General features: G+C 40.3%; 1 protein-coding gene across 5 annotated transcripts in view; it reads left to right on the top strand.

Annotated features, from left to right (window-relative positions):
- Positions 1-21,953, top strand: part of PLCB4 (phospholipase C beta 4) — a 187,242-nt gene that overhangs the window by 54,465 nt on the left and 110,824 nt on the right. The window contains exon 3 of one of the 5 annotated variants that reach the window (XM_017834553.1): positions 12,101-12,168. The exons of the other annotated variants lie outside the window; for them this stretch is intronic. The gene's annotated coding sequence lies outside the window, so the exon portion shown is untranslated. The remainder of the gene's footprint in view (positions 1-12,100; positions 12,169-21,953) is intronic. 5 annotated transcript variants of the gene reach the window in all.

Here is a 21,953-nt window from a genome sequence, read left to right as displayed (position 1 = left end):
AGATTTTTATGGGTTTGGCCCAATACATGATGACTGTGATTAAGATAACTTATTTTCTGGAATTGTAACCATAAAAATATTGCTTTCAAAATGGGTCTGATCTGCAAGTGTTTTCAGTGAACGTAAAACAGAATTGTGTTTAGTGATCTGGGTGGGGCTAGTTTGTATTTATCTATAAAATCTCTCACCAGGCATTCTTTTACAGTGGTCTGCTGTCTGGTAGGAAATGTAAGTCAAGCAGAATCAATATTATCATTCTTTTTGGCTTGTCTCTGCTTTTTAATGATAACTGGAAAGCAGTATGTGGGGTGGGGCACTGGAACCATTTGTCACAATGCTTTTATTGTGGTGTTCAGCTGCAGTGTAGCATCCATTTAGCACTCTCATAGCATGCAATTTCCGTTTGCAGTGCAGCACAAGGGAATTCTTATTTCATTTCCTAGAAGATTTTGGCAAAATCAGAAGGCAAGTAACTTATCTTTGTCATATTTTGGCTGGATGTTTTCTTTTTTTTTTTTTTTTCCCCTCTCCCTTTGGATCAGCAAAAAGGAAAACAACTGCAGAGGCAGCCCTGGGTAATTGGTTCCTAGGTTAGGTGGTGTCACGAAGCAACAGGCAGTCATGGATCCATTGTCACATCATGATGTTGTGATCATGCAGACACAGGTATTTATTTACATTATGCTGTGATTCATCACGGTATTTATCATGCATTTATCTGTCTTGAATTTAGCACTTTGCTTGCAGATTTTAGGCACAGCTTAGCCTGTCTTTAATGCAGAAGCTGTGCCTTGTTAAAGCACCGTGTGCTTGTTTAAAAATCCGTAGGGAGCTGTGGAAGGGAGAGGGATGGTGTGATGGAGTGGCATGTGCTGACAGGTCATTTCACAGCTTTGCAGCCAGGGCTCACCGTGTGCCAGGATGGCAAAGATGATGGATAAGGAATGTCCTCTGTTTCCAAGGCTCAGCCTCAGCCAGAGCAGTGTCTGGATCAACAGGTGGAGTTCCTTGGAAGGCGAGGACGAGGTCCCACAGGGTGTGGGCTGCTGTCCTGTGCATGGCTGGAAGTACCTGCCTCTGGGGATGCAAACAATAATTCATTTGCCTCTTTTCCTCCTTTCCTTTCCTCTGTGCTCTGTTCAAATCTTCCTGGCACAGTGATCTCCTTGTGCTCTGCAGTACAGGGTGAGACAACTCAGTCCTTAGGAGAAGGACTTGGTTCCTCACAGGGAGAACATCACAGCCAGAGCTAAGTTCTTGCTGTGGGTATGCTGTGTCTCTCATCGTAGGGGTAAACAAACAAGCAAACCTGTACTTGTTTAAGAATAAAATTTATATAATTAATGGTTCTGCGCATTGCTTTGTGCAACTCACACTTGTTTGGATAAGAAAAATTCTTTTAAACTTAATTTCTGGTGGGTTTTGGTACTTATAATTCAACTCTCACCTGAATTTAAATTGTATTGATTATGATTTTGCTGGTTAATATTGTAACACGTTTATTTATTTGTTTTACTGGGTAATGTAATTGAAGGAGTACAAGCCCAAGGGTGAAAGCAGTCATCTTAGTAAAAAGTGATTTATTTACCCTCCAACAGGATATGTACTTTGTATGTTAATGATGCAAAACTGATAGAGCTAAGATAAATCAATCTTCCACTGTAGGATAGGCCTGACCCAGTGGAGAGAACTATAGCATTTGAGGAATAAAAGCAGCAAAGGAGTATTTAACTTCTTTGAATAAATATTTTAACTTTTATGAAACCTTTATTTCCTAATTCTTTTCTTGTTGTCACACTCTTTTTGCATCCTTCAGAATATCTGAGGTATCTTAAAGGTTGCAAGCCTGTTTCAAGCACTCCTGGACCAGCATTAATATGCTGTAATTGGAACACAGTAGATAACTCCTAGTGAAATACAGAAGATTTTTACCTTGACAGTGGTTAATGTTATTTTTAAGGTCTTTATGCATTCAGTCAAATGGGACCTGTCAGCACATCCTTCATGAGCAGTTCCACTGTGTGAAGTTGCACTCTTGGCAACTTTTATTTTTGTTATTTACTTGTCTCCTTTATTTTTTGACTGGAGAACATTTCTGGGACTGGAATTATCTTTCACTCACACAATAGCAGGCAAGAAAAGCACAAGACATTGGAAAATACTGCTGTAAAATCATAACAATGAGCCAGCAGTCAGATAGTTTGAAGCTGTGATGAAGGGGCTGTTATTGTTTTATTTGAAATGCATCAGATTTTAAGTCAATGGTATCTTCCTAAATTAACAGCCCATCTAATTAAGAGAAAAGTCTTGATGTGTAATCTGCTGGTGACAGAAAGTCAAAGAGGTTTTTATGGATGGTTTTTATGGATGGAAGCTGCTGATGGCAGGGAGAAGGGGGTGATAGGGATGGATGGCACGGAGCTGCTGGTGGGGAACGGGGGCTGGAGTGCAAATTGATGACAAGCAAAGTTTCATTGACTCAGAGGCTGCCTGGATGCATTACTGCTAAATTATGGTGAGCACAGTTGGGGCACGTGCGAGGCATTTTCCTTTTTAAACATAAATTAAATAAACCCTGCACCAGCTGAGTTGGATTAATCAATTGCAAACCATTTGTTTATTCAGTTTGGTTTTGTGGAACTGCAAATAAGATGGGTACACATACACAAATAAAGGCAAAACGAGCCTAATACACAGTGATTCAGATAAAGCACCATTTTAATTCTAATGTGCAATTGGAAGACTCTGACATGTCAGATAATGGCTTATATTATGTTTTTAATTGGTTATGCACTTAACAGATTTTGACTTTTTGGCAGAGGAATTGTTGGCTTTCTTTGCCACAGGCGTGTGCCTATTACAGCATAGAAAAGTTAAGATTTGGAAATAAGGGATTTAAGAGGCTTTTTTCTGTAAATTCTTACTCTTCTCTGAAAAACAAATGCTATAAAAGTTCGCAGAGACTGTCAGAAATCCTGTAAAATGTAAATGAAATGTAATTTTTCTTTTTTTTAACTTAACCTATAGAATTAAATAAATCATAGAATCGTAGAATGGGCTGGGTTGGAAGGGATCTTAAAGATGATCTTGTTCCAACCCCTTTGCCGTGGACAAGGACACCTTTTACTAGACCAGGTTGTTCAGAGCCCCATCCAACCTGGCCTTGAGCACTTCCAGGGATGGGGCAGCCCCACATCAGATGCTTTGAGCAGGGAAGTTCTGTCTTTAAAGTGTCAATGTTTCTATTCTTTGTATAATTTCCTGTCACTCCTTTTCTTCATTGAGTCAATCATTTTGATGACTTGAAACCAGTCTGATACAGTACTGGTGAAAATTTATACTTAGGGATGTTTCTGGTTTTGCATGGTGAAACAGCTTGTTAGATTTTTATGCCTTTAAATGTTGTTGTTGTTTTACAGAGACTTCAAAAAAAAGGAGCTTGAGTTTATAGCAGGAAAATTTTGGAAATATGGTGAACCAAGGAGTGGCTAGACAATTTTCTGGTTCTTTTAACAGTCAGACTATATTTCACATCACAGTTTACATTACAGATAATGTTAAATAGCATATGGTAACATTCTTTGGATGAAATCCTAGCTTTTCCTAAGTTAGCGACAGGATTTGCATTGATTTTAAAATCATTCTTATCGTCTGATTCACAACAAAAAAATCTTCAAAAAATGGTGTCCTTGGGAGAAATTGTAGCCTGCAAAAATCGGGAATGCAGTTTGTTGGGAGAGCCTTGTGGAGTCCGGGGGGGAAAGGAGGAAGTGAACAATATTGTGAACTATCTCCTGCTGGGCAGTTTAGTTTGGTAAAAACTCACACACCAGTTCTAAAGACACTGGTTGCAGTTCCACAGCTCAGCTGTGGTTTTACAGCTCTCATGACACACCTGTTGTAAACAGCAACAAATATGAATTCATTGGTTTCCCTCTGTATTCTTAATTTACGGTAAATATCAGAGATCAGAGAGGTTGGCTTTAAGGAAGAAAACCGATGCAACTTCGTTTGTGATCCTCCTAAAGCACTGAATAACTGTATTGTAAATTATTTCGTGTGTTTTCCCCCAGCTCATTCCATCCAGCTTCGTAACTGGGTCCGTGAGCTCCGAGTGCAGTCCAGATGAAATCACTTGCATTCCACCTGCCTGCACTGGAGCAGACTCTGGACTATATGTAATATGTGGGAGTGATAAGATCACCATGAATAGTCCCTCTGTTCAGTAATGATCGTGGGGAATTCTAAGAATGTCTGAAGAGAAGCATCTTTCTTTTGGAAAGAATTTCTTCATGGCTTTAGGAGATTGAGGCTTCGAGGAAAGTATAAAGTGCCTATGCAGACTATTGCCTGTATTTTTGTAAGAAAAGTAAACCCCAAAATTGTTGCTGTCAAGCTTTTTCAAGTGGAGGATTTCTTTCATCAAAATGACAGCAAATTTACTTTGAAAAGTATAAAAGTACGCCTTGCTATTTTTCCATGGCAAGCCTCACTGAGGTGAGTGCAATCATAGGCTTAAATGTATGTAAGATGAAAATATCAGGACCCTTCTGTATTGGAGTGAACTTCATGCAATATCCAAGTGGTCTTCCTAGAAGCCCTAAGTGAAAATATTATATATAAATTTTCTTATGAGAACACACTGAACTAACAACATAATTTCAATGAAGGATGCTTTGGACTAATCCTTTTTTTTTTATTTTCAGACAGTGACAGTTAGAAAGAAGAACTTGACAGTCTACTTTTTTTTTTTTAAATTAATTATGTTGGATAATCTTCTATATAAAATTTCATGGGAAATCATTACGAATAGGAATGAACCATGAAGTTTTTTGTGGCATTTTATTGGAAACCATTACAAAACAGAGCAGGGTTAGCATAAAGTTTGAGTGAGATGTAATTTATACACTGAAGCTGAGTAGAATTGATTAGGTGATGAATGAAAATTTGTCATTTAATAGCGAACTTAGAATTAAAGTCTTTGCCAAAACTGTCTTATTAAATTAAACGGAAATTTCAGTTGTTTACATCACATGGCCCAACCACTTGGAAGAAGGTATATGTTTGTCTCTCTGCAATTTTGCATATTTCCATTAAAAAATACACTTCTTTTTTTTAGTGTTATCTATTACATGCCTAAATACATCAAACTGAAAATGTCATCATAGTTTGGGTTTTTTTTACTATTTATACTGGAAATGTTTAACTTAATGCTCTTAAGAATGGAACTTCTTTATTCCAGTATTAGATGTCTGTATATGTTTTTATTCAGGATTCTAAGCAGGATCATTTGACCATAGTGAGATCATGAATATTTGTGCGTGTTCACAAGCTTTTCTTTGACTAAAAAGTTTCCAGTGCTGAAACCATTACCGTTCAAAAGACATGAAAATATTCAGAGCTCATTTATCATGACTAAGCTCCAACAGGAATGCTGCTTAAAATGGGAAACATGGCAGAAAGTTAGTGAGTTCTGTGTTGTTACAGATGCCTGTTGTGCTAACAGAAAATATAAATATTTTCAAAAAAACAAAAATATAAATAGGACACCATTATGTGCATGTACGTGCAGAAGTGCAGTTTCATATCAGCAGTGGAAAAAGGATGTGGAGGAGAAAATGTTTTATTCTGAGTTTTATGAAGGAAAAGGAAATGACAGATATACTAACTGTAAAATACGCTGCTTATTTTATTGAGATTATATTGTTTTGCTGTGACTGTGTTATGGTGTCACAACCTTTTTATATTTTCAAACTGCCCACATCTAAAAAACTTCATAAATTATTTTGCAGCCATACTGGGGCCACTGTTTTTAGGTTTAATTCTTAAGACCACAGAGTGAAAATTTTGGGACTCATCACTTGGTATTTCTGCTTAATTTTTTTTCTTTGCTGTCCTTCACAGAATTGTGCTACTCAGAGCACCCAGCTATCAACAAATATAAATAAATTTCTGTTTTCTATTTCTGTTCAATTTTCACTGGTTGCAGACTAGCTATGGTTTAGCACTTAATTTCTGCTCCATGTGTATATTTTCTACCTTTTGAGTACAAAATTTGGGTCATTTGCAAGACATCCCCACCTTTTTTGCTGCTTTACCACTTTTCTTTGCCTGGCACTCTGGGAAGGGTATCCCTTGAGCCTTGCTGTACTTGGGAAGCATGGAAAAAGTCTGAGGACCTCACTAATGGCACCTGCTGAGTGTGGAGAAGGGAGTGCACAGTCCTGTTTTAATCCCCCAGTGTTGGCTGATCATTTTTGGGTAATGATTTCAGTGTTCCTGCTATGCAGTGGCAGGTTTTTTATCACTCCTGAGTCACTGGGGAAGGAATCAGTGATTCCTTGAATAATCTAACTTGAATGGAGAAAAACAATATAAAAGATTGAGTGCTGAGGGAAAGAGGACTGACGTGTAACTGTCATTTAAAGACATAATGAGTTTTTCTCGAGCTCTTAAGACTTAAGGCTACAGAACAAACTTGTTGCTGGACACCCTGAGTAGGCATAGAGATTTAAAACTTGAGTCTTTGCAAAGAGGAATGGGAGGGATTTGGATGCCAAAAGTGTGTACAGGAGCACCATGCCCAGAATCTAAGGATATTCTGTGGTATAGAGTAATCCCCCTAGAGGGGGACAGGGTGACAAGGCTGCATAGATACCCTGATACTCAGATACCCTGAGGCTACACCTAAAATCAGTGTGACAGGCTAAAAGCAGAACTTTTCAGGAAGATCCATCTCTCTGTACTCTTTCCTTTACCCCAGTTGTAGAACCTGTGTGATGGTTTATAGGCATTGGTGCAAGTATCCCTGCTGACAGACGTGAATCCTGGATTTCACACCGGGGATATGACGGTGGGCAGGTCACTGGCTGCAACACGTGTGGCTGCCAGAGCTAACAGAGAGATGCCTGAGTCAAAAGAGAAGCAGCAAGTCCAAAGTCCAGCAAATGAGAGTTTCTATTTTCCATGTGTTACTCTAGATGGAGTTAACACGTTACTGTTTGCTGATTCTTTTAAGAAATGCAGAATTGGAATCTCATCAGATACGGAATCTCAGGACCTGGAATACTCACTTCCCCACATCAGTTCAGATGTGATTTTTACTGCTCCTCTTACGACCCTCTGTTGAAGTCTGTGTCCCTCACCATTGTAAAGCAGCTTGAAATGCCAGCCTTTCCATCCCTTAAAACATCAATCCCTAGTTCCAACATTTTGTAAGATGTCAACTGCTTGTTAGCCTGATGCAATTAAAGCACACATAAGGCAGTGCTGAAGAAAAAGATGAGTGTGCTGGCCTGCATGAAATAGAAATGGGAGGATACAGGTCCATGTTGTACTGCCCTGGATGTAAAACTTCCTTAGCAGTTCCCTGTTCCAACCCAAATTCCTGTTTCTCCTCATTCAACTGTAATTTGCTATTCCTTCAGCTGTGATCATGTATCTGTTTCTCAATCCAAACCTTAACCCTTGTCAGTGAACTCGTATACAATGTAAGAAAAAAAGAAGGAAATAGGTGGGGTTTGGTTGGGTTTTTTCCCCCTGCTGAAATAAAATAAAGACATTGTAAAATGTCTTTGCCACTGGGAAATTGTAACCGTCAGCAACTGGTGAAACAGGCTCCCTAAAATAAGTAGCAGTGTTCCTTGTGTAATTCCTGTGTTCCTTGTGTAATTCCTGTGTTCCTTGTGTAATTCCTGTGTTCCTTGTATAATTCTTGTGTTCCTTGTATGGCTCATGTATATTCTTTGAAGGGCCTAATGCACAGTTGGATTTCACACTTGGATGGACAAACTCCCCACAGTTGGATGACACTTGTTCACACTTGGATGGACAAACTCCCCACTTTCCCTTCTTGTTTGCTACAGGGTTTTTAGGAATGTTTCTAAGAACATGTCTTTTACTAGGTGCCAAAATTAGGAAGAATTGATCCATGTGATTTGGCCAGAAGTATTTTGCAGTCATAAAATCTATCAAGAAAACTCTTCTTCAAGAAAAGACAAACAGCATTCTCTCTCTTTCCTGAACCCTCATCCAGCAGTGTTGTTGTGAATGCTGGCCTTCTTATTAAATTTCCAAATGGTCTAGCAGTCCTTGTATTATGGCAGAAATTAGTACTCTGCCTGGAATTCTACTGCAGCGCTTCCAGACACAATTTTTTTTTGCTTCAGTAAGAATAAAATACTTCAACTTTCAGCATACTGTACAGCTGGCTAGTTACACTGGGGACCAGAGAGATTTGGTGTTGTTGGCTTTGGCAGTTGTTAGACCTAAATATTGCTCCATTATTTTTTATTGTGTTCTCTTACAGCAAATTGAATGTTTGAGCATTTAGAAACAAACAGAAAGTGTTTGCTATTCCCTCCCTTTTGGGTTCCTTTTCCTGGTCATCCACTTAGTGCCGTTCACATTTGAATAGGTTGTTAGCTGTGTGTCAAACCCCTTTGTTGTGGTCTCTTTATTGACAAGTTTTCAGGATCAAGGTTCACTGAGTGTGGAGATGCAGAGGCTCTGTGGTGGAAAGCAGGACTTCGCAGTTGCAGCTGTGCATTTGCTCATCCTGGATTATTTTCCTTGGCTCTGTTACTCAAGTGCCGCACTGGTAGCAGTGAGGAACAGGGGCTGGCCGTGGTAGTTTTCTTTCCTGTGTTGAGCTACTGCCATTTGTGTCTTTGACAGGATGCTGATTTGAAAAAAATAACGTGTAAAAGCGTGTTAAATAACAAAGGGCTTAACCAACCCTACCATATTGTAATTTACATCTAGCTACACATTACTATTAAGTAGCACATAATTAGCATGTATGTCAGTAGTCTGAAGGGCCCAAGAACAGTTCCGTGGTTTCCACTGTGCCTGGAAATTACTTAGCTGAGTACTGGCGTGCATGGCATAATCAGCAGGTTTCAATATGGTGATTTATAAATTACACAACATGATTCAAAGCTCAGCTTCCCAAAAATAAGAGGAATGGATTGCTTGATGTACAGCAGGCAAGCTGTGTGACTGTAGACTCATTTATGTAACTACAAACTGAAACTTACCCTGTCTGTTATTGTTGATAAAATTAATCATATACTTTAATGTATTCTCCTGTAGCTGTGCACAGAATTCCCATTTGACAATCCATTTGGCAGCTGGTTTAAGTAGGCCCCGGCCTGCAATTAACACCAAGCAACATTACTAGGCCTCAGTGCCACCTCTTGGGAATTGTTAGTAAATATTGCCAATTGGGTGCTTTTTTTCCCCTGTTTTTTATGTTAAAAAGCAAGATCTGTAAAAGCAGATGGTATCTTTCATGAGGCTGACTGCAGAGACCAGCCATTAAGCTTTTGGACACAGGCTCTTCTCCAGGTCTCTGGAAAATGGCTCTGATAATGTTGATTGATGGTTTGTGTGCTCTCTCCTCCAAAAAGATTTGTGGCATTGCACTGGAGGGTCCAGTTCTTTTCTTGAAAAAGGGTGACCAGAGATTGCTTTTGAAGTTGGGGGAGGGGAAATAGGAATTAAAGTTGATATAAAATTTCTCTTTTGTTGCTTGTTCTTACAGGAGCCTTACTGGGATCTCCAGTGAACAAGGCTAGAAGCTATTTCATTTTTGTTCATTAGTTCCATATAAGCATGAACTTGCATCTTTCAGAGAATGTTCACAGAAGGATGAGATGTCAAAGTCTGTCCTAAAACAGTTGTTAGGTCCCTGACAAATGAAGCTGTCTGACACTTGACAGGCTCACTGAATGTTGCCTAATACAGGAACCTGTTTTATGCAGGACCAGGCTTTGTTTTTTTCCTGTTTACAGAAAAGTTTCAAGTAAAATTTATGGTTCCATCTGGAGTTATTGTAGTTGTCCAGCTTTGTTTTGAATGTGGATATGAAGTAGAGCCTGTGTTGAAGTACATTTATAGACTTCCTAATGGTAATAGAGTGATACCACTTGTCTCTGCAGATCTTTTTATATATCGTGTTCATTAGCCTTTACCTCAAAGTATTACTTATTCCTTTCCAAAGATCAAAACAGGCTTCCGATAGTGAATTCCTTTATTTTTAAGAGAACTCAGAAAACAGTACAAAGTTTTTGTCTGTGCTTTTGTGGCAGAAATTCAGATGGCATTAGCATGTAGTGTGGAGTGCAAAGCATGGAGAACTTGCACGACCCCTCAATATGGTTGTTAAATCAGGTCGAGTTTGTGTTTGCCTAGTACTTGGCTGATCTTGGCACTTGGCTGACAGGAAGCTGGCAGGGATTTAACCTGTGTTAGGCATGAGCAGTGTTTGCTCATCTAAGGGCAGGAAAAAAGAGTGACAGGTTGTTTCAGCTCCTTCTGCTGCCCTGGTATGGCTGTCATGCTCATACCAAACAGCTCTTGTGGATTGTCTGTCATGCCTTCCCATGAAGGTAGGGTTTTATGCCTTCATTTTCAGAATTGCCATTTTAATTAGTCCCCTTAAAGGTTATTTTTTTTCCTCTTATCTCACAGCTCCATCTACTGTCAGTGCACTTGGTTGTATTCAATCTCCCTCTTCATCTTCAGTTTTCTCTTAAATTCACACACACAGCAAAGAGCCATTTTCACCTTTCGTGCACTCTTTCTCTCCAGTACCTTCTTTGTCCTCCTTGGTCTCCCCCAGATTTCTCTGCTACTTCCCTCTTGCCCCTGATTCACTTCCAGTGCTGTGAGCACCACCATAACACTTCTCTGACTGATAATTTTATTAGTTACTCAGATATCTTTGGGTCACAGCCTGAAGACTGCTGCATGAGGGAACTGCATGGCAGATGCTTAACATCTGCTGGAGAAAGCTTCTTATCTGTGCACACATCTAGTTGTTTCCCCTAATTCTTACTGTGTTATGTTCCTGTTACTGTAACAAACTTGCCTTGATAAGTGCAATCTTAGTTCACCAGTTTGAAATGATTTCACAATTTTTAGCCCGTTTCTTTGATGGTTTCGTTGTCCCGTTTGCTTCTTCCTCTCCTGGCTTCTTGTACATCAAACATCAGCTGCCCTTTTGTACTTCCAGGGCTCTTCACCTTGATTCCTAGTGGCTGCCACCCTTGCTCTGTTTCTCTCTCTGTAATAGGAAACATACTCTCACTTTTGATAAGTCCATGACACAGCCCTTTGTTGTTCATTTTTTCCACTCTGAACTCAAGACCTTTATATTCTTTTTGCAGCCTCTTGCAGCAAAAGATGCCACCACAACATCCGACGAGCTGCCTCCATATATTTCTTCCATTTCTCATAGAAAGTCTCTTTTCTATAAACAAACCACTGGTTTAGGGCTCTTGTGCAGGAAGCATTACCTGACAGTTTCCAAGGTGCCTCATACCCCTCCAGCTTAGCTATCCAGAGTATCTCTGGCAGCATTTCCCATGGGCTGTTTGGGACACGGAATGACTTTGGCTCTGATTTGTTACAATGCCAGACAGAGTAGCACATGGCCTATGACTGCAGCTCTGTGAAATACAGATGATACTAACAGGGCTGAACGTTTTAGCTGCAATAGGGTGAAACCTGGCCACATAGGCAAGATGCTTAGAAACCTTAGGAGTGGATGTGCAGAAGGATCACTGTCCTCCTGTTTTGTCATGCTCATGCTCTGCTCCTGTGATAGCAGTCCCCTGCTGTTGGAGCCTGTCTGTTACTCATTCTGAAGTGAAATCTTCCCAAGTTTATATTGCTTGTCTAAGGAAGACATGAAACACAATTAAAATCAGCTAGCATTTATTCTGGGGAGATATAAATGTGGCAGCTCTGCTCAGCTGCTCCTTTGTGATGATTTATTAATCATTCAGGATGCTTTATGCATGTTAAAAGCTGTCCTGGCATGGTGCAGTGGGAAATGGCATGCTTCATCCAGAGCTTCCAATGCCTCATCCAGAGCTTCCAACACCGCCAGCCACGACTGATCTCTTTCTGTGCAGGGTTATATAGCAAAATGTTTCCCACGGAGGATTTAACAGTGGCGTAACCAAATCCTGTTCTGAAGTGTTTGTCTGGATACTGTACTTCTGTGGACTATGGGACGGGTGTTTTTGCAATAGTGAGATCTAGCAGATAACACCAGGTTTTACACTGACCACCTTGTTTTATTGCTTCACAGAAGGAAGAGCTTCCCAGCACATCACTCTAATTAGACCTCTGTTTATCCATCCAGCCCAGAACTCCTTTGTAAGTTGCTCATTCCTAAACTAGAAATCACAGTTGAGTAGCATTTGCAAATGTGGTGCTGATGGAGCCTGTCCCTCTCTCAGTCCATCAATTCAAACTTTTAGTCCACTATTGTATGACTCTCAATCAACTGTGTGTGCACATATGCCTATATATATATAGGTATATGACTTGGCTTCACATATTTATCCTAATTATTATCCTGTAATTAGTATGATGATTAGGAGTATCAAAATTACTCAACAAAAATTACTTCAACATGTAATTTCTAGGTCTTATGTGTTTCACAGCAGTACTGGCTTATAATGTTTTAAAATGTCAACCCACCACCACCTTTCTGTGGAAATGTCAGACCGTGAACCTCATCAGGTGCCAATTTTATTCTTAAGAACAGAGGAAAACATGCACACACTTTTTTGTACTGTGGTGTATCGTGGCTGGTACAGAGACACGAACAACTGGCTGATGTGGGAAGGAAGGTCAGGGAGCTGGTATTGTCACTGGAGTCTTTGTTATCTGATCCAGTAACTTAAGAAAGCCAAGACCCAAAAGAGACTCCTTGAGGGGGCAGCTTGGGGAACAGTGGGGGTCAACTGTGTCATGTGGGGCAGGGGTTGTTGCACTGGGAAACTGGTGTCTGGCAGGTTCTGCCATAACTGGCAGTAGTGTTATTTCCACACTTAGAGCCTGCACAGTTTGTGAGGGAGCAGTCACAGGTCACGACATGTAAATGACCAGCTTGTGAAGAGGAACTTTGTGAAGCAGCAGTAGAAACACACCTCTGATAGCAGGGCTGCCTAGGCAGCTGCTGGGATTCCAGACACACTCCCAAAGTGCAGCTTAACAAAGCCATAACATAGCTTTTGGGCTTTCCCAGCTCTTGTTTGGTTCATGTGAACCTCAGTAATTGTCATGACAAAACCAGGCCAACAAAGAGATCAGCCAAGAGTTCCATCCAGTTCTTGCCCTTGCTAAATGGGAGACTTCTCCATGATTGAATTTTGAACTCTGTTGCCACGGACGAGTGTCACGAGTGTCACTGGCACCTGATGAAACTGCTGAGTGCAAAGCCTGAAGACTAATAAGAAATATGGGAATCAGTGACCCATATTTAGAAGTACTTTTTTTTTCATCCAGAAAATCCAATTTTTCAAGCCAAATGGAAAGTAACTGTTCCTCTAGACAATGCCTTGTGGTTTGGATGTCTTGCTCCTTAATGTGTACCTGTTGTGGGAACCCATTGCTATGATCTCTAATCTATTAAATTCTCCTGGAGAAATGAGGATGAGTTTCAGTGATAAACTGTGTAACAATGACTACAAAGAGCCAGTCTGCTTAAATGCTGTCATCTGCAGGACCAGTGTCACCAGGGGCTCTGGATTACCCAAGTGAATCTCACAGTGGGCAGTTGGGAATGTTTCAGTCTTTTTCTCCGCAAGCTGTGCTATGCAGAAAAGTCTACACATAGTGAGGGAGGAGAGAGTACTACCTTGTACAGGCATTGCCTAGAGTTGCCTTTTTCACCCATAATATAGGTTTAGCTCCAGGCCAAACAACTTGTATTTTCTCTGCTCCATATTCTCCATGGATATACCAGAGTATTGCTGTCTCTTGGCTTTCCCCTTTGCCATTGCACATGACTCAAGCATCACTGTTAATGTCTAACCTGAATCTGTTTGTTACTATTAAAAAAACAGGCATTAGAACAGTTGAAAAATGTTACCATTTTCCTGGAAAATACAGCTGGTGCCGGGCAGAGCTTGCAAATGCAAATTTGAGAAATTGTGGGTGGATGTTGTATTCCCTAAGGGTGGCAGAGTTGACAATAGCATGGCAACTGACAAACAGCAACACAAGTCATTTTTGGCATCCATGTGGGGCCAAGCAGAACACATGCTGTTCAGAAATCAAGTGGATAATGAAGTATTTGGCTATGGCAGAACAATATTATCCAGGCTGTCCCGGAGTTCAAAAAGCATTTGTATTGTTCTAGAGCTGCAGTGGTGGTTTGGTGCATGTGGGTACCTATGTGTGTGTGTGTGTGTGTATCCTAAAAGAAAATGAGTCTCCAGTCATTTAAGTTTCAAAATGCCAAAAGTGATTAGGTTACCTTTGGACTTAGTTTTAAAGTGCTCTTTAAGAAATATAAATAAGTATTAATTTTAAACCAAACCAAGCTTCAGCACTGAAGTCCAGTGATCCTGTGACCCAGGAAGGCTCATATTCATCAACTGCATTTGCTTTCTGTAATTAAACCTTATGATGTCCTTGCTGGCTTTGAATATTTTATGTTTGCCTTGGAAGCTTGTTTGAACCTCTCTTGTAGTCAAATAGGTTTCTCATAGCAATCCTGAAAGTAAAAACCTGCACATGAGGTCCTTGAAATAACAGGTATTAGAGAGCTTTTTTTAATTTTAATTAAGTACATAAGATTGCACAGTGGATGAGATCTGTTTAGCACAGCAGCTTGCTGGAAGCACTGAGAATGAGAGCTTATATTCAATAAGCAATTATTTAAAAATACAGAGTTCGTTTAAAACATTTCAACTGTTGTGTCTGGTGCTCCTTGTATAATAAAATGACACAGTGCCTTTACAGCAATTAATGAACTCCTGGTTTTGACACACCCTGGTGCTCCACTCTGAGCTGCAATGTCAGGGTGTTGGTACAGCCAGAGCTTTTGCCTCACAAAGATACATATGTCACCTTTTCAGATGTTGCCTCTTTTGGTCCTCAATCTGTTTCATAAATGCCTGGAAGTTCAGTTGTCTTTTGTGAATTTTTTTCTTCCCTTTGTCTCCCTGCTGCTTCTGTTTGTTAGAGTTAATTGCTGTAAGACCAGAATGAGACGTCTTACTGTGGAGAGGACTGGTAACAAAAGCAACCAGGTCGTCTTGTTTGTTACAAAAACTTGAGTCCTCCCTCTGTGAAATTTAACTTCAGTTGCTACAAAAAAAAATAAAATTACTTGCCCTTTCATTCTGTGCTTCAAGTTTGTCCTACCTTGATGTTCTCTGCTACAGGCAGTGTTTTGTATTCTGTTTGCTGAGCTGGTGAAGTCTGACTGTTTCATAAAAGCCTCTTTGGGAGAAAGAACCAAGCAATTTCTCCTTCATGCTAGCAGCAGGGTTATTAAGGCTTCGTAACTTCTTGCTCTCAGAGGTAGGAGCCAGAGAAAAAGGAAGGTGGGCCAGGCTTTGAGAATTAGAGGGGAAAAAAACCCCACAAGCAGCAATTTATTGCTCTAGCTCTAATCTAATTTACTGAGTCATTCTTCTGGTTGAAAGGTTTTGTATTCTCATGTTGCACTGTGATTCCACAGTTTTGAGGCCATCATAAAAATGAAGGAAGGCCTGGAAGAAAATATACAGACACAGGCGTGGGCAGCAATCCTGCTGCTGTCTCTCCTTGGGCACCTGTGGCTTCCAAGGGTGGAATGTTAGTCAGAGTTAGCAGATTAGATTATGTATGTTAGCTTGGTTTCATGATGTTTAGAGCTTGTTCTTATGAATTTAGTAAGTTGATTATGCAGGAAAAACTCATCGAGAAAACCATTTAACACACAAAAATACTGCTTATTTTTTCTGAGAAGGAAACTGCAGAAGAATATTCTGAGAAAAGTGGAGTTCCATGCTTGGTCTGGTCAGGTACACTCCCCTGGCTATCACCTCATGGCCACCATTGGTGGTAGAATCCCTGACTGGGCCTTGTATGATCACTGTGTTGTTGGATGGATGCTCATTTAAGAGTTAAAACTCAGTGTTTGTTGCTTCTCTTCTCTTTGAGGCAAAAATCCAAACTGCAGAGGTGATATTACATTGTCAGCAAGTAAGTGCAAGGCACAGCATCCACCAAACTACAAGGAACTCCCAGTGGGAGCAAAAAACGTGGCTGTCTAGCATTTGTTTTCCTCTCTTGTGTTAGACAAGCTCTGTTTGCTGGCATCCTGTTGACTCTACCCCTGTAATCAGTAGCAAGCACAAAGACTGGGGAGCGTATTTGGCTCCTACACAGTGAGAAAAAGGTGAGAGCCTGCTGTGCCACATGCTTGTAAAGCTGGCATCATCCAGGCTTCAGGTTTTGGTGGATTCACTCCTCTTTCCCCAGAACTTCAGTAATAAGGATGTCACCGTGCAGCTGCCTTGTTCCTCCTGCTTGTTACTTGGAGAAGGGTCAAAATCTGAGAGCGTGTGGCTTTGAACACATCAGTCACTGGCTGAGGGTCCCAGTCCAACACCTCATTCATCAGATGTGTACCCCCTATCCTCCTTTCCCTCATAAAAGACTAAGGTATTCAAAGGGCCTGACACTTGGGAAGCATGCAGAGGGATGGTTGATGATTAACTGAGGCTTGTCCTCAGACCTAGCACAGTCTGTGTCCTGCCTTGCAAAGACAGAGAGCGCGGGATTGTGTTTTCTCAGTTCCGTCTCCTATGGCACAAGACAAAGCTGCTGTTCAGGGTTATATTTATACCTCCTTATGAATTGATGTGACACTGTGGGTCTCTAGTGTTTCACTTAGCAGCTTACTCATTAACAAATGAACTCCTAAATTCAACAGAGATGGTATCAATAAGTCACCCACCAAGTTCAGCCAGTTCTGCCTAGTGCACATCTAAATGCTGCTGAGATAAAACAAGCAGTGAAACAAAAAAAATCCAGACTCAACAGTGAAAACCTGGATGTTCTCAGACACCAGCAGTGTTACTCCAGCAGGTGAGATTGTCAACATCCCTATGCTAAGGCATTTCTGTTGTACCATATGACCACAGTAGCTAAAAAAAAACCATACAGAGAGGCCCCAGGACTTGATTGGATTTGAAAATGGACAAATACACAATAAAAGAAGCTTTCTGCCCAGAATAGAAACAAACTGTGATCAGGGAATGACTTGAGAGAGTTAAAGTTGGGAAGATCAGAGCTGAGGAATTAAGGGTTTGGTTGTTTTTTTTTTTTTTTCTGGAAATGTCTTAAGTACTTGCAGCTGTAAGTGGAGGTAACTCCTTGTAAGACTGTTGAAAATGAATCAGTACAAATGTCTATATACTATTTTATTTCCCCCCCTTGTTTTCTTTTGCTTCTCTTTGTTTTATTGCTCGCATCTCAGAAAAATTTATGCCACAATTCGTTAATTATCCCCAGAAATTCGTAACAATGACTGAATTACATTCAAGAAAGCAAGTTTTCATGCAACGTGACACTTGCAGCTATGCAAGTCTCAAATCTCCTTTTTCCAGATTACTTCCTTGATTTTGGTCTATGAGAAGTCCAATTATTTATTTAGCTGTGTAACATATGCATTTGTATACACCCAGGCAGTGTGTTTTCCTTGTAGAACCAATTTGGGTACGTGGCTTCTTGCCAAGGGAACAGCTTTTGTGACGTTTAGGATATCTCTGTATCTCTGTCAGTTTAACTCAGCACAAAACTCGCTTCCAGAGGACCTGTTTGCTGGGTAGAACATCCCTGAGCAACTGCCTTGACCCCATGCTGGGGACATCAGTCACCGACAGTGGCTGCATTGGTGTGGAGAAGGAGAAAGAAAAACCCAACATGACCCATCTGGTTGCACTCCACTTAAATTAGACATTCCCCTAATGACTCCCAAAAGTAAATTAAAAAAAAAATACCTTTAGAAAAATCTCTTTGCTTTGCCCTGCTCCCTTCTTGTAAGGGGATAATGCTGTGCAGAGATACCGAGGAATTTTAGGAGCCTGGTCTCCTAGCTTTAATCATCTTCTAAAATTCCATGCAGACCCATCTTTTGGGTTTATTTTTTCAAGTCTACATCTTAGTCTCGACTTGGGTAATCTTTGACTTTGTGTATGTTCTGATTGTTAGGAATGAAAGCTCTATTTCAGAGCTGCTGCAGGAATTGTAACTCTTCAGCTGTGCTCACTGGTAAAAATGTACAGCCAGAAAAATGAGATATAAGATCTTTTGCTGGACTACTTTAGAGTTGATCTGGGATGACAGAACCTATTTCAGGCCAACAGTTATTCTAAGGTTTCCATGGAGATTAATGATGTCAGAGGAGCAACATCTGAGTGCAGTTTGCTAGAAAACAAGGCTATAACGTTATAGAGGAGAAGTGAAGTCTTTGCATTTTTGTAAACTCACAGAATAGTGAAGGATGTTTTCTCAGTGGATTGCAGTTTGATTTGTGCTGAGCATGAGCTGAAGTAATGCTTTTGCAGTGTGGTGCTTTTCCTGCAGTTCACCTCAGTGCTGTAAGTGATGATTTCAGTACCATCTCATATACCATCTGTTTTTAGCTTCTATTGCTGTTCTCCTCACCTGCATATTTTATGCATTCTCGGATAACTTTATTAAACTCTCTGGCATTTTTTACCTGCACTGAATTGCCTTGTCTTAAGGGTGATGCCCAGGTTTCCCTGTGAGCATATTTGCAATGCATGAGCATCAAATTTAGAGTAAGTTACAGCTTTGCTGAGTTTTCTAAACTGGAGGAGCTGCCACAAAGGGCAGTAGGCAGAAGACCAGGGGAGAAGTGGCAAAGTGGGAAAATACAAAAGGTTAACAGAGGCATAATTTAAAGCTAAAATTTGACCCTTGGGAATTTGAAAACTGTTACCATTACTTGAAGTTTTATAAAGATTAAAATACCACTCCACTGTGGAGAGATTACTGACCGAGGAACTGAATGTGTTGGAGTCAGTAGTGAAGGCTTTGCATTTTTGCATGAGGCTTTTGGAATGGGAGGGACTGAGAGACCTGAAGGTACCTTGATACCACTGAAATTCTGTAGCTTTTTAGTGATTCCTGAATGGGAAGCAGTCTCTGCAAGCAGTGCTTATTCCCTCTTATTACCTAGGGTTTGTTTCGGTTCCATAACTGCAGTTTTGCTATTTGTTATTTGAGGGATCCTTTTAAAGCTGTTTGCCAAAATAGAAGTCAAGAAGCAGTACTTCAATTTGGCCAATTTTTCAGGATTGAGCAGAAAAGGGGGGGAAAAAAGCTTGTCCAAAATAAGAAAAATGGAGGGGAGAAAAAGTATTAAGATTTTATACTTATGTTGAATTCATTTTTATTACTAAATCACTTGTTGCCTCTACAGAAGCAACTTCCTGTAAAAAAGGTGCCCATGAATATGTGCACATGTACTGAAGAACAGTCAAATTAACAGTAATGATGGTAAACAGTAATGCCAAGTCTCTGCTTTCCTTGTTTTTGTCAGAAGATTATTAAGCAGAAAACAGTCTTTTCTGGAGCATCCCCTGTGCTTCAGTCAGCACACTTGGCTCTTGTTTCTTAACTATAATTGCAACAGAAACATCTTTTGTGTAGGGGGAAGCACCAGGCTGTGTAAACTTGCTTTTATGACTTGCACAAGTTATCGAAATGTACTCGTATTTTAGAGAACTTATTTTTTTTTTTTAGAAAGCAAAGAACCTCTGAGCTCAAATCCTTTTATGTCTGAGTTCAGCAGAAAAGGACTTATTTTTTTCCCCGAGGCCAGTTTCTGAATTCCTGAAATGCAAGGCTTTTGCAGTGAGAGAATGGCCCTGCTCTCGCACAAACCGACTGACAGTTCCTCCACGAAATCAGGACAAGTTAATACATTCCACATGTTCTCTGCCCCAGTTTTTTCAAATCGATTATTTTGAAAAGCTAAGTGAGGCTATCTTTATTTTTGCAGGAAATGCTTGGTGCCATTAGGCAGCGATGCTGTCGAAAAGAACAAAGCTGGAACAGCTTTTGATAATGTCCTCAGAGAAATGGCCAATTGCTGTACAAGTGATACAAACAGGACTGTTTGTTCTCACTGGGTGCTGAGCACTTGAAAATTCACACACTTCATCAGGAGCCTGAAAAGGAGTGAAATTCTTTTGATGGCTGGAATATTGAGCCATTTTGAAGAGCTGTATCTGTGATACAAACGTCTGGCTGTTCCACAGTGATGCAGATTACAAGGGCTTGACAATTACCTGGAGGGTGACAGCTTCTGTGTGTTACTTGATTCCAAAAAAGGGGAACATTTGTTATGGGATTCTGTCCTATGAAGCAGTACAGTCTTTTTGCAGGTCTGGGCATAGCAGGCTGACAAAGTTTCATACTTGGATAGCAGGAGTTAGTGTGGGAAGTAAAGCCTGGGTGAAACAGCGACAGGCTGGGATCTTGTTCTTGCGATTTCCTGTGAGAGACCAAGGTTTATTGAAATGTTCTCTAATCCATAGCAGCAGTGAAGCCCCTTTGTGTTTGCTAAATGGACAGAAGTAGTTCAGAGTAGAGGGAACTTAGGGAGAAATAATATTGTTCCGTATGTTTTTAAGCACATTCCTTCAGGAGAATAATTTTTTCACATCTACTGAGTCATGCAGATGGTTGCATAATTGATTGATGTTTTATATGCAAGTATCCTCCCATCCATCTATATTTTCCCTTCAAACAATGTCTTTTGACTCAGTTCCCTTACTGTCTTACCATGTTTGGCAATGTTTTGGTATGCTGAGTTTACTTGACCAAATACAAAGTTTACTTAAGCAAATATAAAGTAACAGCCTGAAAAATACAGAGATAGGAATCACTAAGCTTGCAGCAGAGCATAGCAACTCTTTTAATATTACTGGGGTAAATTTTTTTTATGTTTTGCTGTAAAAAAACCCAGTCAGATACCTGTTTACACCTCCTTATCTTGTCATGACCTGTCACTTCTTTTCTTTGCACATTGTGCCTGTGGCTTTGGCAACGAAAAAGCCTTTTGTAGGTACAGACTTTTACTGGTGGACTGTTCAATAGTGGGAGGAACTCTGTGCCTGGGTCATATTGAGCAAATTCTTCAGCACCGCTTCTTGTTTCTCAAAATTGATTTCCCTTTCCTCTAAAACTGGTGTTGGAAAGTAAAAAGGACCATCAGACCATCTGCCACTAAGTTGTGGCTGTGTCAGACCTTGGTTTGCAGGAACAAGGAGGGGCTCTAGCAGTGCAGGAATGAAAGCTGGGGGTTCTCGTGTTGGATGCCTCCCATGGCCAATCTGCGGTATGAGGCTCATCATTTCAGTTTTTCACTTCAGAGGCATAAATATGCCCTTCAGTTCTGGCTTTTATACATGGAAGGGGATGTTTGGAAGTGCACACTCTGCAAATAGCTGCACGGCTGACTCCTTGTTTACCCTCAGCATGAATGTCTGCAAGCTGAGCTTTGCAGGTGCAGCCAACACACAAACATATTTCCCACGCTCTTCAGCCATCCCATCACTTTCTAACAGGGCCCTTTAAGCTGATATCTGATGGTCTGAGGGATTTTTTTTAATCAGCTTTGTTTGCCACCATAACACTGGTTGTTTGCCGCAGGAGTTTTCACTTTTAGGATCGAGTAATTCACTTATCCAAGATTTTTGTATTGCCTATGTCATGAGGAATAGTAAAGACTAAAAAGTTGCCAGTTCTTTACATGGCTCTGTGTCCAAAGCTTGTCTGTTTTGTTTTTAGCCATTCTCATTTACTTACTAGGCAATTAATATCTGTAAATGTACCTCACCTAAAGTGCTGTTCCAGTTTGATCAGTTGAACTTCACTCAGAAAATGTGGCACCTTAAAAACTGCTAGAACCACATGACCTGTATACGCAATGGATGGTTTTTTTATTTATTTAAAATCCATGTGTAGACATCTCTTTTTTGAAGTCTATGGGAATACAGTGAAGAAAACAACAGGGCCACGTGAGGGAATTCCATATTTGCTTTTGGCATTTAATTTCCATGAAGAGGAGGATCCTGTTGACGCAGAACATTTCTTTCCTTTTTCTTTTTTTTTTTTTTCCA

This window comes from Lepidothrix coronata, unplaced genomic scaffold, assembly GCF_001604755.1.
Source record: "Lepidothrix coronata isolate B3197 unplaced genomic scaffold, Lepidothrix_coronata-1.0 Scaffold234, whole genome shotgun sequence".
NCBI classification, from domain to species: domain Eukaryota; kingdom Metazoa; phylum Chordata; class Aves; order Passeriformes; family Pipridae; genus Lepidothrix; species Lepidothrix coronata.
The sequence above is the reverse complement of the archived record's forward strand: the minus strand, read 5'-3'. Positions and strand labels throughout refer to the sequence as shown.